Genomic DNA, 18,393 nt, shown 5'->3' with positions numbered 1-18,393 from the left:
GAAACTTCATCAATACCAAACCAGCACTCCAAAAAATTTTCAACAATATCATAGGAAAAGACAATGAGGATCACAACCCCAAGAAAGCCCAGCAGAATGAATCCATCGGGGAGGACAAGAGGTTAAAGCAAAGGAGGAGAATCCAACAAAAAGAAAAAGCCATGACAATGATAAGTCAATACATACCAATTATAACCATCAATGTTTTTTGTTTTGGGGGGGGGGTTTGGTACCAGGGATCAAACTCGGGTCCTTGTGCTTGCGAGGCAGGCAGTGGAATCACTGAGACCATCAATGTTAATGGTCTCAATTCACCAATCAAAAGAAATAGAGTGGCAGAATAGGTCAAGAAGAATGATCCAACAGTATGCCACAAACAAGAAACACACTTAATTCAAAGAGAAACTCATACACTGAAAGTTAAAGGGTGGAAAACAATACACCATGCCACAGGAACCTGAAAACAAAACAGGAGTAGCTATCGTCTTTGCAGATCAAGTGGATTTCAAACCAAACACTGATTAAGAGAGACAAAGAAGGACACTACATCCTTATAAAGGGAACAATCCAAGAGGAAGAGATGACAATCATAAATATATATGCACCAAAAACTAGTGCACCCAAATGTATAAAACAAATACTAACAGACATGAAAAATCAAATAAGAACTAATACAGTAGTGGGGGACTTCAATACTCCATTGTCACAAATAGATAGATCAACTAGACAAAAAATAAGCAACGAAGTACTAGAACTCAATCGAACACTTGAACAAATGAATTTCACAGATGTTTACAGTGTTCAACCCCATAAAATCAGGATACATATTCTTTTCAGCTGCACATGGGTCATTCTCCAAAATAGACCACATACTCACTCATAGAACATGTTTAAGTAAGTGCAAAGGAACTGAAGTTATCCCCTGTATATTATCAGACCATAGTTCAATGAAATTGAAGATCAATAGCAAAAGAAACTACAAGAATTTAATAAACACATGGAAATTGAGCAACACACTTCTGAATAAACAATGGGCCACAGAGCAAATTAAAGAAGAAATCAGACAGTTTCTACAATTAAAGGACAATGACAACACAACATATCAGAATCTATAGGATGCAATGAAAGCACTTACAAGGGAAATTCAGACTAGTGAATATTCATATTAGGAAAACAGAGTGAGCCTAATTAAACAACCTGATGCTGAATCTCAGGCCTCTCGAAAAAGAAGAGCAATACAAACCCAAAGCTCATACAAGGGAGGAAATTATAAAGATCAAAGCAGAAATCAATGCAATGGAGACTAAGAGAACAATACAAAAAATCAATGAAGCCAAGAGTCAGTTCTTCAAAAGAATAAACAAAATAGACATACCCTTAGCCAACCTTATCAGGAAAAAGAAAGAAAAGGCCCATCCATGCAATTAGGAATGAAAAGGTGAAATTACAATGGACCCAGCAGAAATGCAGTGGATCATCAATACCTACTTTGAGAACCTATATGCCAATAAGATGGAAAACACAGAAAAAATAAAAAGCTTCCTAGATAAGTATGAATTACCAAACTTGAACAAAGAAGACATAAAAATTCTAAACAACTCAATATCACTCAATGAAATTGAAAACGTAATTAAAAACTTACCAACTAAGAAAGGCCTGGGTACTAACGGCTTCACCACTGAATTCTACAAGACATTTAGAGAAGAACTACTGCCACTACGGTTTAAACTCCTCAATGAAATTGAAAGGGAAACAATAATCTTGAATTCAGTCTTGGAAGCAAACATCACCTTGATCCCCAAAGCAGAAAAAGGCCCAACTGAAAAAGGGAACTACAGGCCAATCTCACTAATAAACATAGATGCAAAAATCCTTCATAAGATACTGGCAAATAAAATGCAGAACATCATCAAGAAGATCATACACCCTGACCAAGTGGGATTCACCCCAGGGATTCAGAGATGGTTCAACATACGAAAATCAATAAATGTAGTACGCCATATCAATACAGCCAAGGACAAAAACCATATGATCATCTCAATAGATATAGAAAAAGCATTTGACAAAATCCAACATGCATTTATGATAAAAATCTTACAAAAAATTGGACTAGGTGGTCTCTACCTCAATCTGATAAAAGCCATCTATGAAAAACCAACAGCCAATATCATACTAAATGGCCAAAAACTGAAATCCTTCACACCAAAATCAGGAACAAGACAAGGATGTCCACTATCACCACTCCTGTTCAATATAGTTTTGGAAACATTAGCCACAGCAATTAGACAAGAGAAGGAAATAAAATGAATAAAAATAGGAAATGAAGAAATCAAATTGTCATTATTTGCAGATGACATGATACTTTGTATAGAAGATGCCAAGAACTCCACCAAAAGTCTTCTAGGCTTAATAACCAAATTCAGTGAAGTAGCTTGATACAAATTCAACATACAAAAATCAATAGCTTTCCTCTACACAAACAACAGGCTCACTGAGAGAGAAATATGGGAAATAATTCCTTTCACAATAGCATCCAAGAAACTGAAGTACCTAGGAGTCACCCTAACACAAGAAAGCAAAGACCTCTTCTCTGAAAACTATGGCACTCTGAAAAGAGAGATTGAAGATGATATCAGAAAATGGGAAGACATCCCTTGCTCCTGGGTAGGAAGACTCAACATCGTGAAAATGGCCATACTTCCAAAACTGCTATATAGTTCAATGCAATCCTAATTGAAATCCCAGCAGCATACTTCACAGCCCTTGAGAAAACAATCCAAAAATTCATTTGAAACAAGAAGAGACCCAGAATGGCAAAAGCAATTCTAGGTAACAGAGACATGGCAGGGGGTATCACAACCCGCAACTTGGAACTACCCTACAAAGCTACTGTGATAAAAACAACATAGTACTGCCAAAGAAACAGACCTGAGGACCAGTGGAACAGATTAGAAGATGCAGAAGCAACTCCAGACACACTCAGCCACCTCATCTTTGACAAAGGAGCCAAACACCCTCACTGGAGGAAAGATAGGCTCTTTAATAAATTGTTCTGGAAAAATTGGATTTCAGATTGCCAAAGATTAAAACTAGACCTATATCTCTCACCATATACTAAACTAAAATCTAAATGGATTAAAGATCGAAATATTAAAACAGAAATGCTGAACCAGCTGGAACAGAAGTTAGTAGAACTCTTGAAGGCATTGGTGTAGGAAAAGATTTTATGAGCAAAACCTCAGTTGCCCATGAACTAGCACAAACAATCAATAAGTGGGATCTTTTCTTACTAAAAAGCTTCTGAACAGCAAGAGACACCACCAACAGTGTGAAAAGACAACCCACAATGTGGGAAAACATTTTCACCTGCTGTTCCTCATATAAAGGTCTACTATGTAGAATCTGTAAAGAACTTCAAAAACTCAGACCTCCCAAATTTACAGACCCATTCGAAAAATGGGCATCTGAAATGAACAAACATTTCTCACGCAAAGAAGTAGAAATAGCAAATAAACATATGAAAAATGTGCAACATCACTGGTCATTTGAGGGATGCAAATGAAAACAACACTGAGATTCCACCTCACCCCAGAAAGAATGGCTGCTATCATGAAATCAACCAATTACAAATGCTGGCAGGGCTGTGGGGAATGAAGAACACTGCCCCACTGCTGGTGGGAGTATAGACTGGTGCAAGCACTGTGGAAATCAGTATGGAGATACCTCAAAGAACTAGGACTGGAAGTCCCATTTGACCCAGCTATTTCCCTTCTGGGTATCTTCCCCAAAGAATTAAAAGAATCATACCACAGTGATATATGTGCATACATGTTCATAGCAGCACAATTTGTAATAGCTAAAACTTGGAAGCAGCCCAATTGCCCATTAGTTGGAGTCTGGATAAAGAAACTGGGTTTTTTTTATAAAATGGAGTACTACTCAGCCATAAAAAATGAGAATTTAGAGACATTTATAGCTAAATGGTTGTACATTGAGGTGATACTCTTAAGTGAAATAAACAGGACACACAGGTGTAAATACTGAATAGTTTCTCTAGTGTGAGAAACTGAAAGTGTAAATAAGGACTACAAGGTATAATAAATAATGTGAAATAGGAAGAAAAGGGACAAAGGGGAAGGAGAAGTGGGAGGGATAGGGGAAAGGAAAGAAGGGAATAGAACATGAGAAAATGAAAAAATGGAAACAAAGTCTTTGTAAATAGGGAGGGATGGAGGGGTTGAAGGGAGGGCAGAGGAATGGGGAAAAATAAGAATGCAGAGAGATTATCTAAAGGTGCAGATTTCCAATGTTCAATGTCATTATATTGTATACCTAAAATGTACCAATAAAATTATTTTTAAAAAAAAGAAATAGGAACTGTACTTATGTCCTGACTCTAGCACACGGCCAGGCACACAGAAAGTTCTCAATGAATATTTATTAAATTAATAGCTCGATCAAGTCTTTCAACCCCAAGAGGTTTTCTAGCAAATCTGGCATCCCCTCCTCCTCCCCTGCTCCCTGAGGCCTTCCTAAAAGTAGCTTTATAGTTTCCAAGAAGAGGTCACATAATATAGTGTTGAGTAAACATAATTAAAAACAAAATCTGATCCTGGTCTAGAAAATGTCTTCACAAAGGTAAGACAGAAAAAAATGTTATCATTGAGTAAGTGTTGAACCTGAAAGTGATGTGTATACCAACTAATTCTCTAAATAGATTGCAAGGACAGAAAGAAATCTTTTACAGAGATGAATGGACAAAATCCACCCATATTTTCAAGTTAAAATTGCTAAATTTATTATACATTGTGACTGGAGGTCCAGTTTTTCTTTTGGAGTCAGAGAACAGTTGAAATTAGGCCCATCTTTCAGCAGGAGATTGGGAAACAGAGCCTTACCTTCTCTAATGAATTACTATTTAAATAGATGGGGTCTCAGATCCATGAGGGGAAATTCCAGAATTGTAAGACTGGCAATTAGCACTAGGTCTTGTAGTGGCAAGGCAACTCTGTGCACCTGGAACCCCATGCTCATCAGAGTCTCCATAGGATGGACTTGCTGACCTGAACACGAGCACACAGGGACTGCTCTGTTAATTGGGTGCTATAGTTTGGGTCTGAAATGCCTCCAGTGGACAAAAGTGTTTTAAAGGCTTGGTGCTATAGGAAGGTGGTGGAAACTTTAAGAGGTAGGGCTTAGTTGGAGGAAGTTAGGTCACTGGGGACATGCACCCACCCACTTTCTCTTCCTCTCTTTGCTTCCTGGCTACAGTGAGGTGTGCAGCTTCTCCCTCAACAAGCTCCCAACTTCAGTGTACTGCCTTGTCACAGGCACAAAAGAAACCAGCCAAATAATCATGAAATGAAACCTCTAAAACTGAGCTGAAATATTTCCTCTTTTCAACTTGATTATCTCAGGTATTTATTGATAGTACCAGAAAGTTGACATACTAGGTGTCCTAGCCCTGGCACTGTACACTAAGGCCAACTCTTACTACAGAAAAGTGAAACTTCCCTCTGAAAAGTCACTTGGTAATTGCTTTGGCCTTGAGCTTTAAGCAGTGTAGCCCATGAAGGACAAATATTTGAAACTAGACAGACTTGTGCTTAAATTCATACTTCATCATCTGTGTTGTCTGATCTTGAGCTATTTGGTTAATTTTTCTAAGACTTAACATTCTTGCCTATAATATTGAGATGATAATAATACTTTTCACAGAGAACACGTAAGAGTTATTAACTACTCTTACTAATTACACTGAAGCAATCAAGTACAGAGGTGGAGTGGAGTGTACACTTTGAGGCTGAATACTTGGTTTCATTCCAGAACCACTTTAGGCAAAAGCACTTGTCCTGTTGCTCAGTTTTCCCATACATAAAGTGCTTAGAAGAGTTACAAAACCATGGGAGAATTTAATAGATGTTAACTGTTATTTTTTAAAATTTTCATTAGCGTTGTCAAGATGCTATAGTAAACCATTTATCTCTCTCCCTTCTTTTCTCCATTCACCTTCATTTTGCTTTTACCAAAGAAGAATGGAGAAAGAGTGTAGAGTGATATTCTAACTTTTTCAAGTAGTTTCTTTCATTTTTAGTTCAGTATAATCCTTTGAATTTTGAAGTCTCTAAACAAATGATTATCCAGATTAAACCTACTTAAAAGCAAATGAAAATAAGCCCAAAGAAGCATAAAATTCCCAGTTGAAGTACAAAGGTTTCTGGCTTTCATCCTTATTTAGTACTTATTGCTCTCCTTCCTGATTTTTTTCTTGGCGGCTTCTGAATAAAAAGAGAAAAGCTTAGCCTTTCATGTCTATTTAATGCCTATTTAAAAATTCACATCATCTTAATAGCACTAACTACATACCTAGCCTGAGAATTACTCTAATTGCTTTCCAAATATGTAGCAATCATCATTCTTTTCTGTTCCTAGGACAACATCAGATCTGAGGGTAAAGTTCAGCTAAATAAATCACTTTAATCAAGTCTGCTCTAACAACTGATAAACCAGCATATTAGAGAAAGAATATTTTTTAACATCTACATTAACTGATCAAATGCAAGCTTCTTACTTTCATTTAAAATAAATATAAATTTAAGTCTTAATGTCTTTTGTAATGTCTGGTGAGACAGAGATGAGCTATCTCTCCATCTCAAGAATAATGCAGCATTCTGGAACTACTTGGGTCCTGAGTTCTCCTGTTGTGGAATGATAAAAATTGTCTCCAGGTTTGATATGCCCAGATAATAAGCCAGGCATGGCAAAAGGTGATGAGTGCATCAAGGAGACAATAAACATTATTTAGGGCATGATAGCCCCATGGAACACTATTTAATTTTTCACTTTTCAGCCAAGTCTTTGCATCCTCTTTCCAGGTTTGGCTCAATATAGATGTGTGCCTAAATCTGTCATTTACTAGCTATGCCACTTTGAACCAACCAATTAAACTCTCCGAGCCTCAAAGTTTTGATCTGTAAACTATGGATAATGACAATTTTCTCATTTTTACTTTAGAGGTTAAATATCCCATATTGAAACCATCTATCTCTTTATTCTGACTTCTCCTGTAGCTAGATTTTTTTCCTATTAGTAATACATAGGCACATTCTGCTGGGGTTACATTTGTGCTTGGTCCCCTGTCTGCACTACTAGATCTTTGAGAGTCTCTCTGATCTGGTGTGATACCTGAGTCATAATATGTGCCTTTCTGCCTCTAGGACCCTCTGAAAGTAGACCCAGAGGCAACTCTGGCTCAGTAGCTTATTGGGAAAATGATCCCAGGAAACACAAGTGGGGACATTACAGCAGGGAATAAAGGATTGCTGCCAATGTGAGTCTCTAGATTTCAACTCCACTGAGCACCCTGCAGAATTCTCCCACCAAGAAATAGAGAAACTTGGAGCATTTTTTCACTGTTTCTCACCCTCATTGATTAAGGGTTTTCCCAGAGCATCAAGTGTCAACACCTCTGGCACCCTTGCACATGGCTGAGCAAGCCCTTTGCTTGAAGGAGGAGAAACAGAAAGCAGGGGACATACCAAGCCAGGTAGAAAGGTGCTGGTGTGAACTAGAGGTCTCTGCTGCAGGTAAACTCAGGATTGGGGCATCCACACCATTATCAGTAGGCTGATGTTATAAAACTAAATAAATAAAAATCTAACTAGTATTGAATGAATGGAAAGATAAGTATGAGAGAAATTCTGCCTATATCTTAATTCAGAGTCACTTATCTAAACAGTTACACCTATATTTTTATACCACTATTCTATTTAACATATAGTGTCCTATGGCCCAGTTCTGAAGTGTTCTGGAATAGATACCATGGATATTTTACTCTCTGTTTCTTTTTGGGAGACCGTGGAAGCCCTTGAGTCTAAAAGACAAAGGGGATGTAGGAGCAAATGGCTACTAAGAACCTTTCTCAACCATTTCCCAATATTCTTTATGAGATGTATAGTGCCTCGTCCAGATTCAAGTAGTAATTCAGCTCTCAGTATGGAAAAAACAATTCAGAATTTCTCAAGTTTTCTGAAAGCCAATCGAGAGAGACAAGTAATGGATTACTCACACAGCCCACATCCTGGTTGCTCCACCTAACCAAGCACTCCATCCATGGTCCCACTGTGTTTTCTTTTCTTCTACAAACACCATGACTTTATGTTTCCACAGAGCCATTTATTCCAGGAGGGCCATGGGGCAGAACAAACAACTCCATGATTCTAAACAGCTCCTCTTTATTCCTCACTACATTTCCCAAACACTGTCGGTGGAAAAAGTAGAGGAATGTAATCTTAATGCCAACATGGACTATTTCTAATTCAGCTACACAGTTCACAAAGAAATTTCTTGGAAGGATTTCAAGCTTTACATCTTATGTTTTTCCACACGTATGATATTATTAGCCTAAAATCAACTAATAAATATAAGAGCAGTAATAAATCCAGAGTTATTTATTAATTCTTCTGAAATTTGGTCCTATTGTTATGTAATATCTTAAATTAGAGCAAAGATTCTCAGATCAGACTCAAATCTTTAAGGATGCATTACATTTTGACCAGAACTGAGCACAGACTGGCTCAGGAGAAAACCTATCATGAATATGGGCAACTCTGGGAAAATTGTGTATGCTCTCAAAACTGACATCTCAATAAAAAAACAATCTTCATGAACAAATTTTCTAATGTAAAATATGATAAGTTTGTGCTTAGGAATAGACTTTTAAAATTATTCTTGCCTGAACTTTCTTTTCTTCTTTGTTTCTTTTTTTCTTTCTTTCTTTCTTTTTAACCTGATTACAAAGCTAAGCTAAAAAAAAAATCATTTTATTCAGGTAAACTGTCAGCTCCTACCAGTTTTATTCACAAAAACAAAACCACCTAAGTGATGCCAAATATTCTCAGTACCAAAGTTTTATAGCTACCTTTGGTAGCATAATTTTCAAACCCACAAAAGCCATGAAGCCTCAAGCAAAGCACTTACAAGCTGCAACTTTTTCTTGGATAACTTTTTAAGAACCAAAAATGAAAAAGAGAAGGATCCAAAAGCACAAAAAGAGGGAAACAGAAACCAAAAAGTAAAAGTGTATAACAGACACAGATTCAGGAAGGCCTAAGGGAAGAAAGCACTATCCAGGTAAGCATTTAGAATGATCCTCAGTAACAGGATCTTTGGGAGTGCTTAAATAGAAATTGTGTGGGCTGAGATTGTGGCTTAGTGACAGAACATGCATGTAGTATGTGTGAAGCCCTCAGTTTGGTCTCAGGTTCTTAAAGACAAATGTGTCCTCACCTGTTGTGGGAAGAAAATTGCACTGAATATCCAAGCCCTTGTACACACAGGCTTGGATACTAGGGCTCATTTTCAGATTCCTAGGATCCAATAAGTCATTTTTGTCCTGGCTATCAAAGCATTACAGCTTAATGTAGGACTTGCTTGATTTTTCAGAAAAAGAAAATGAAACCCCTGAAAGTAATTTTTGCAGGCAGCACTTGCAAAGTGAACATGGCCTGGAGCGGAGGAGGAATCAGAGGCTTACCAAGTCTTTGCCAAACCTCTGAGGAAATGGCCTCTGCTTCCTGATCAGTGACTCCACCGCTCCATTTCTTAGGAACCTAGAATGTCAGGAGTTTTAGTTTATAAAGTTAATAGGACAGTGAAAATGCTGAGCAACTACTTTTATTCATTATCATCACTATTATTATTTGTCTCCTTCATAGTATCATCCTACAAGAACTTTCTGGAGGGTAGGATAATGCCCCATGTGTCCCAGTCTGACCTGAAATGTACTTTCCTTCCATTGTAAACTGTACTTCAGGATATGATGCCTCACAAATTAAATGTTTTTTATTTGCCATCAGGCTACAATGGCCACAGACAAGGTTCTTTAAGACTCTGAAACCAGAATTCCCAATAAGGCCAACTTTACAGGGGGTTGGCATACAGACAGGAAAAATTTGGAGTCATCTCTTTTATTACCAGTGTCTACCAACCAACTAGTGATAAGAAGCAGACTAATAAGCAACATTGCTTAGATCAAGGTCACCCAGTGGAGGAGACATGCAAAGACTGAAATCCACTCTTCATGATGCCCTGAGGCAGGACCCTAGCTCAGTGACTGCAACTGCAGCCTCTTTTTTTCTTTGCATGAAAGAGTATGCTGTGCTACATGCAGGAGAAAAAGTTCTGTGGTTCCTCTGCCCTATAAGACACAAAAAATTGTGGGAACCATGTTCAAACTTCCCAATGACATCATCCTACGAGTGTTGTATCCTCTGTGGGAGTAATGACATCCTCCAGACACTATGATCTCTGTTTCTGCTTCTGTACAGGGCCTCCACCCTCAGCCAACCTAGAAGAAAATCCTCCTCTCTCATTTTTCAGAAAAACCACTCACACTGGCACATTGTAGTAATAGTCGATGGGTAGAAGGTAAGAGGCCTGAAAGTGGGAGCACTTTTCCTAGTAAAGCTCACTCCCTTTGCTTCTTCACAGAACCATCCCCAAATAGAGGCCTTGGTCTTTTAGAACTCCTAGTTCCAGCCACCATGCTGTGCACTGCACACTGCACTTTTATGGAGGCCACTCCAGCCCTGCTGTTCTCTCCCTGCTTCTCTCCTGGGAGCAGCCCCTGGAATTCCAGTCTCTTGCAAAACCCTAGTGAATAAAAGTTCTCTATACAAATAAATAATCAAGTGAGCATTTGGCACATAGCAAGCACTTAATATATATTGGTGGAATAAGTAAGGGAGCAAATAAATACATGAATTAATTAAGTAAACAAAATTTAAACAAAACTTAGTTGTTTGTGTTACTGAATCAAGCTGAATTCCAGGTTGAGATAGAATCAAGCATTTTTTGCAGCATGCATGAAAATGGACAGCACAAGTCAGCATAAGGCATCTAGCTCTCAACAAACTTCCTTATCAGAAGAGATAAAAAAAACTATAGCACAAAGGCAACATGCAGACTTGAGCATTTCTAAAGGAATATAGATGCCATAAAACTCTGGAGCCAGAAGCCAAGGAACTTTCCTTGGTAAAGAAGGTAAGACAGCAGTGCTTTTAGCAAGAAAGGAGACAATGGACAGGAGTGCTGTCACCAGAGCAGGTCCCCTTCCCTGCATCACCAAAACCCCTGGCACAGAGATGGGGCTTTGGCTGTAAATCCTCCCAGTCAGGGAATGCAAGTCACTCTTCTGGGCATGAATGAATCACATCCTCAGGAAATACAACTAGCTGCATAATTCAGAACTCTGGAAAGTATTAAAATGAAGTTCGTTCAGTTGACTCACTGGATTGATGAAACATAAAAATACGCACTTAAGCCTTGAAAGCAGTTTGCCCTATTGCTGATTCAAGATAGGCAACATTGGAAACCAGGTGTTTGTCCCAGTAAAAGCAAGTAAAATTAGTGTAAAGCCCTTACTCAATGCTCATTTAAATCCTTGCCTATTGAGTTTTACCTAATAAATCAGTCCTGGGGAACACTTCCAAGGCTTCACCAGAGCAGGGTGGGAAGCCAGCGTTAGGAAATACCATGAGTCCTGGGAGAAAGATGAAGAAGGAACAGTATAATCCTTTTATGTTGACACTATTTGTCCCTGTGTTCTAGCCTCAAGAGAATAATTAATTGGACCTCATTGGGGTGAGTGGGTCAAGTTGGTAGTAATGATTCAAAAATCTGGTGTGAGACCTGTTTTCTCTATGCAAATAAATAATATTCCCTGATACTGGCAGGTTTTTCATTTCTCTTCCAAAATTGCAATGAACTCTTAAAGTGTCACAGCATGATCCGAGGCAGATCACATAAACCAGTTACTTCCTTGTACCTTTTGTTCACATCAGTCAAAAGGGATCTGATGACAAACTTGGGTGAAGGGCTCTCTGAAAGCAGGACACAAATAAGAGCTTGGTGTTTCCAAGTTGATGGAAGGGACTCACAGACATCAGTCTGGATTGAGCTCAAGAAAACCTCATACCAAGTCACAGGAGAAAAAGGTCATTGTCTTTGCTCAGCTAAAATAATACAATACATCCCTCCAGGGTACAGTCCCTAAAATTCCATTTCAATCCCAATCTATGTGCTTGCTGTCCAATTCAAGCATGTACCTATGAATTCAAAATTAACAGAGCTGATTTGGGGAGCCACAGGCTTTATAAGTGAAAATTGTTTTAAATAGTTGCATAATTAAGGGAAAAATTTACACTTACCTTTGACTCAAGCCAGAGGGAAGGTGGGGCCAAAATCCAAGTGGTTTAAAATTTGAAAACTTCTTTCAAAGGAGAGGTTAGTCTTAATAAGTTAATGAGAGATAAGGGTATGCAAAGTGCAGGGCAGAGGCTGATCAATGCTAGGTGGATAGGGCTCTTCTCCCACCAGGGCAGCCTTAGTTCTGGCAAGGGAAATCTGAGACCTGGGCAGTCCTGCCCTTTGGAGACAGTCCCCAACATCTCTCCTACTGTCTGATCCTCCTCTCTTTGAGTCACCCACTCTAATGGATCTTTGGCTGCCAAATCTCCTCTGTAAGACGCTCCCTTCTAAGGAAGCCACTCAGCCCTTTGTGGGAAATATAAAAACAGACCTAACAGTATCACTGATGGAGGGAACTTCTAATGAGCTTGCCAGTGAGCTTAGTGAATAGGGAGCTGGAGATCAGAAGGAGAGCAGGAAGGTGGAGTGAGTAGTCCCCCAGCTTTCTTCTTGTGTGCTGGCCTCTAACAAAAGGCACAGTTCCTCCTGTCCATCTTCGCTCAAATCAGCCTCTCCATATGACTCCCTATCCTGCTAACTCTCTCCAAGGTCTTTTCTGGCCCAGACAGTTTCTAGTTTCACACTGTATTCCCAAGGCCAGCCCAGCCCTTTGTCCCTTGATTAAACTCTCTTAAATTTGTCCTATTCTGTTTCCTTCTGCAGCCTTGACAGCACAAGAATGTCTGAATGCAAGAGCCCCTCTACTCATAGCAAGCCTGTGCAGTACACCTACAAGTAGGGCCTGTCACATGTCTCACAGATCATTTTGCTCTTGCTAGTACTTTGAGTTTCTACCATGAAAGTCAGAAGCAAACTAGCAAAACAGTCATAAAATGAGTCACGATATGTGCTTTATTGATGGGAGAATGTGGTTCAAAAGCACTCAGGAAGGAAAAAGAGCAATGTGAGGAGCTCCATAGGAGAAAGACCCCTCAGGCCACATCTCTCCAGGTGGGGAGGATTTCAGTGGCATAAGACAGCCTTCACCTGGGTCAAAGCAACCCTGACCATATTCCCCTGCTACTCACAGCCTATTCCAGCAACCAAACAACTCATGCCAAGGGGAGATACATGAAACTCAGCACCTTATCCATTCATTTGATAAATATTTACTGATTTTAATATTGTTGCTGTTCTTCTTCTTGTTGTTGTTGAAGACAGGGTCTCACTATATAGCCCAAGCTGGTTTTGAACTCATGGTGATCCTGCTGCCTTAGCCTCCCAATTATAGACATGCACCACCACAGCTAACTAATAAATATTTATTGAGCACTTACCAATAACATCTATGCACTAGACTGTTTTCTTAAGAGATTATTTCACTTCCAATCTTGCCTTTTTATCTTGGGCATGAGACTAAAGACAAGACAGATACATACAGACACAACCACACACGTATATAATCATTATCATCTTCATCATCATCTCTTAGCTTCATTAGAGTTTGGTACCTCAGCTTAGTCATACCATTCATCTTTCATCACCCATGACTCTTCCTCCTCATAAGTTTCACATGAGAAACCCCAATTTCCCACTCTCTGACATGTCCCTCTTTTGTAGCTGTTTCATTTCCTCTCCCATACTGCCTTCCCTTTGATCTCATAGCAATGTCTAAGACCAATCCTCCATTTATTTCTATTCATCTTTTTCCTTGGGCTCCCCTTCCCTCCTTACTATTGCCCCCAATTTCTTAACTATTCTCTCTGCCTTCAGTATCTCCTGTATTCAAATCATTCTCTGTCCTGCCATCAGAAATGTATCTAAAATGACTTCTATTCATTCCCTTCCCCAAAATCTTACCAAAGCATAATCTTCAACTTTTTCACCTTCTTTAAACTTGACCTAGCTTCTTAGAACTCAGACTGCAACTTAGGTATATCCTCCTGCCTGAGATGACCTTTTCATCTCCTGCCTTGGGGAACTCCTATTTAACACAGGATTCCAATTTGTCATCACTTCCTTGGGCTGGTGGGTAAGGTTGAGAAAGAATGCAAAAGAAAAGAAGAATCTAGTGAAATACCTTCCTTCAGACCATCTGCATAGTGTAATACTGCTTTGTTGACAGGGAGTCTACCAGAAATGCCATTGAGGGTGTACAGCTCTGCTTCCAGCCAGGCAAGTTGACAAGACATGTTCTGAAGGTGGAGAACAAGTGACCAGCCAGTGCTGCTGCATCCATGCCCCAGCTGCTGGTCCACAAGCCCACTGTCACTTGCCATGTGCTGGGTCACCCCTCTCTACCTGAAAATGCTTTAAGAAATTGTTTGTCATCTGCTTTCCTCAAAACAAGAGGAACTTCATCTATCAGTATTCATGCACAGCACCTAGAACATTTCAGGAACTTAGAAGTCCCCAAATACAGTCTGAATTGGGGCAGAAAGAAAGTCTCCTATCCTTTGGTATAATCACTAAATCACTGGTGGTCCAGGTTAGAAAAGCCAGGGAATTTTAGATTCCACGGCTAGAGCTCAAGCCTGAGCATGTCACTTTGCTGCCCAGAAATTCTAGATGTTTCCAGGATTCTCACTGATCATGATGTAAATTGTATAAAACCGAAACCTCTTAGTATCCTTGATCTGGCCCATTTTACTCTACTGATCTCTCACATTTTACCCTCCCAAATACTAGGCACTGTTGTTTCCCCACTCTTCCTCCCATGTTCTGCTCACAGTCTGTTTTGTACCCTTCCCTTTCACTTTCATCTCTCCCAGATCCCTCTTTGAGCATTTACTGAACTCCTATCAATTTCCACAATAATACTATTGGGTAGGATTAGTCTTGTATTCATTTTATAGAAGAGGAAGCTGACCTTTCCTTGGTCCCTCAGCAGTAAGTGGTGGAATCACTGGCTCCAAAGCCAGGCACTTAGCCAGGATATCTGGGTGTAGTAGCTTCCTGCACAATGACCTGAAGTCACAGAGCAGGGCACCTTGACATGGCAGCACCTAGATCAGTCAGCAGGGCCAAGGGGTGGGTTCACTCCTAAGAGCAGGTACCAGATACTTTGAATTCCAAACTCACCAAGTAACCTTTGCATCATTGCTGATTCAGCCTGGATAACAGACATAAGGATCCGAGTACAAAATTGTATTCTACTATAGATAGATAAAGAAATTTTCTGATTTACAAATAACCTCTTCTGTAGATAATCAGGTCAAGTTTGAGTCCACTTAGTATCTTGTATTTGGATCCACTAAATTGACAGACAGAACTCAGCTGCAGGGCCTCTACCCCTCACATTTTGTGGGGTCATGGCAGCTGGCCTTCCCCTATACCACTACAGGATTCTTTAGTATTATTACACTGACTGGTCATGAATTTGCTTCACCAGGGCCACTGACATTAAATCTCCTAAAACACCACACTGTACCTCCACCAACCCTTCTATATGCCTAGGTAGAAATATCCCCAGGTAAGGAGACTAGGGGACTCTGAAGGCAGGGGCCCAGTGGAAGAATTGCACCCTCATATCTCTATTCCTATGAGCACCGAGAAAATGGCAGGCACAGCTAAATTTAGGCACAACAAACCTAAATGTTGAGGTAGATCACATTCTAGAGGCAATACAAATGAATCAAGAAATAAAATTTGTGGGGCAACCCACTTTCCAGTCCCTCTTCTGTCTTCCTTAGGCAGAAGCTTTCTTTCTCTCAATAAACTCTTCCTACTCTTAACCTCCATTGTTCCTAAAATTCATTCTTTGATTTTAGAGAATATGAACTCGGCATTTCGGGTATTTAGCAGGATGGAGTTATGATATTTCCCTTACATTATTAGGAGGTCCTATATCACATGCCCTATATCATTAGGAAAGCATTCTACAACTAAGCCCCACTCACCAGGCCCCTGTGCCTGAACTTAAAAGATGAACTTGGGATTGAATTATAGCTGACCTTTACTAAAGGGTCTTGTTAAGTTGCAAAGCTGTCCAGGTTGAGCTGGAATTTGTGGTCTTCCTGCCTCAGCTACCCAGAATGGTGGGATTACAGAGTACGGAGGAGGAACAAAGAGGCAAACAAGCTAAGATTAAGAGACAAGAAGAGTCCGAGGAGCATGAGTCTTCTTGCTGCATTATGAGGCCCTCAGTGTTTCCTACCAGCTCCTCCCCCAGAAGAGAGCTACCTGCTAAGTCTCACTCCTGCTGGCAGATGCCACTGGAAGACACTGCCCTACTGCAGGTGGCCTCCTCAGTCTCCTTCCCTGAATGTGGCAGAATGGGTCACTGAGGGTCACCATTCCCAAGGCCTGGAGGAAGCCCAGTGCAGAGCCCCAGGCATTGTCTCTGAAATAAGCAGGCCCCAGGCTCCTGCTGGCCAGATCCCCACCAGTGGGATGGGGCCTCAGTTGACACTGGACACTGCAGGGAAGACCATAGACTTCCCCTCCACAGTGGAACTGAATTCTGTTCCTACTCCTGTCCTAGACAGTTGGTTTCTGACCCTTATTGGCATACGAACATCAATGGGACCTTGTGAACAAATGCCAGGGGACACCTTCTTGAACTCACTGTGGAGCCCAGGCTTGCTGGGCCTAACTGGACCCCTCTTATATTTAAAAGCTTAAAACTCTAGCTCTGTTAGCACCTGCAGGGGAGGCCTGCAAGGTCAGTGGTTAACTTCTGAGAGGACTGTCTCTGTACTGGTCTCTTCCCTCACAGCCATCAAGGTTCCAGGAGCTGCCTGCAAAATCCATCATTCCCACCTCAAAACCTTGGATGGGAGAATCCCTTCCAGAGCCACTCTCTGTCCTGGGGAAGTCAACCTCCCAGAGACTGAAGATATGCACGTATTCAAGCACACTAAACTTAAGTAAATGCTACACCATCACTGTCTTAACTTCCAGGAGGGGCAACATGCACTTGGGTGTTCTCTTGACTGGGACTTTTATTATCACTCTGAGCTAGGAGTGGTGGCACAGGAGGCTGAGGCAGGAGGGTCACCATGAGTTCAAGGCCAGCCTGAGCTACATGGTGAGTTCAAGGCCAGCCTGAACTGCATAGTGAACCCTGTCTCAAAAAACAAAATCAAAACAAAAACAAACCTGGAGTAGTAGCCAGTTCCAGCTCCTGCCTGCACATCTTATCCCAACACAGGGTGCTGCCCTCCTTTCCTTTCCAATCAACTGCTGAGGAGAACACTTCATAGTTCCAGAAAAGCTGCACACATACCAGCAGCAGTTTCTAATAATCCATTACCTGGCTTTCCCTAAAGTTAACATCTTGCTTGGCCAGGGTACAATGCTCAAAGCCAGGATGCTAACAGGGACACAGGGCTATGTGCTTTTAGTATAAATAAGGAAGCCAAGGCCTAGAGAGGAAAAGCAACCTTCCCAAGGGCACACACACAGCCTAAACTCTCCACTCAAGTCCCCAGTTCCTTTCTTTCCATTTACAAGCAATGTGTAGCCAGACTCAACACAAGGGGGCGCCTCTCCCCTGCTGACCCCCATACATTCTATGGGCTTGGGAGAACCTCGCCTCCTTGGGAAGACCCTCGAACTTGGTTTAGTGCTCCGCAGCCTTAAAACTCATAATAATTGTATCTTTCTTGTTGTTTGAGGCAAGGTCTCACTGTGTAGCTCAGGCTGGCCTTGAACTCATTATGTATCCCAGGCTGGCCTCAAAATGGTGGGAATCCTCCTGCCTCAGACTCTGGAGTGCTGGTATTGCAGATATGTAAGTTAGTTAGAAATTATTATAAGGCAGTTAGACAAAGCTAGACCCTCAGCATAGAAAAACAATTGAGACAGTTTCACTGGTACCATTATGAAAAGAAAAGAGGTACTACTTCCTCTAGAGATGAATAGCAGTGATTGACATTCTAAATAGACATCAATCTCCCTAGCCTATTTCCTTTCCAGAAATTCCTCCTGTGTGACTTGTTTTCCTATTTGATCCCCATTAATTAATATTACCTGGGTGACTGTACTTGTAATCGTATTCGTTGATCAGGGTTTTGTCCCACCTCATGCTCACCTTGTGATTTTCCACTGGGTCTTATAGTTTTGTCCCATTTTGACCTGTCTCACCTCATGGCTTTGCCCCATAGAACACTTTTGAGAAGTGGGGATGGGCAGGCAACCCACTCTCTAGTTCCCCTTCTGTCTCAGACAAAAGCTATATTTCAATAAATTTTTCCAACTCAA

The 18,393-nt window shown here is 40.5% G+C and overlaps 1 long non-coding RNA gene across 5 annotated transcripts in view; it reads right to left on the bottom strand.

Moving 5' to 3' along the window:
- The window catches only part of LOC101710023 (uncharacterized), a 478,704-nt gene that overhangs the window by 415,184 nt on the left and 45,127 nt on the right, over positions 1-18,393 (bottom strand). The window contains exon 1 of one of the 5 annotated variants that reach the window (XR_015441556.1): positions 9,536-16,690. The exons of the other annotated variants lie outside the window; for them this stretch is intronic. This is a non-coding gene — a long non-coding RNA (uncharacterized LOC101710023). Of the gene's footprint in view, positions 1-9,535; positions 16,691-18,393 lie in introns of those variants that run through there. 5 annotated transcript variants of the gene reach the window in all.

Source organism: Heterocephalus glaber, unplaced genomic scaffold (assembly GCF_053883595.1).
Source record: "Heterocephalus glaber isolate CG9 unplaced genomic scaffold, H.glaber_assembly_v1.0 deba00001523, whole genome shotgun sequence".
NCBI lineage: Eukaryota > Metazoa > Chordata > Mammalia > Rodentia > Bathyergidae > Heterocephalus > Heterocephalus glaber.
This window is presented reverse-complemented; position numbering and strand designations above follow the sequence as displayed.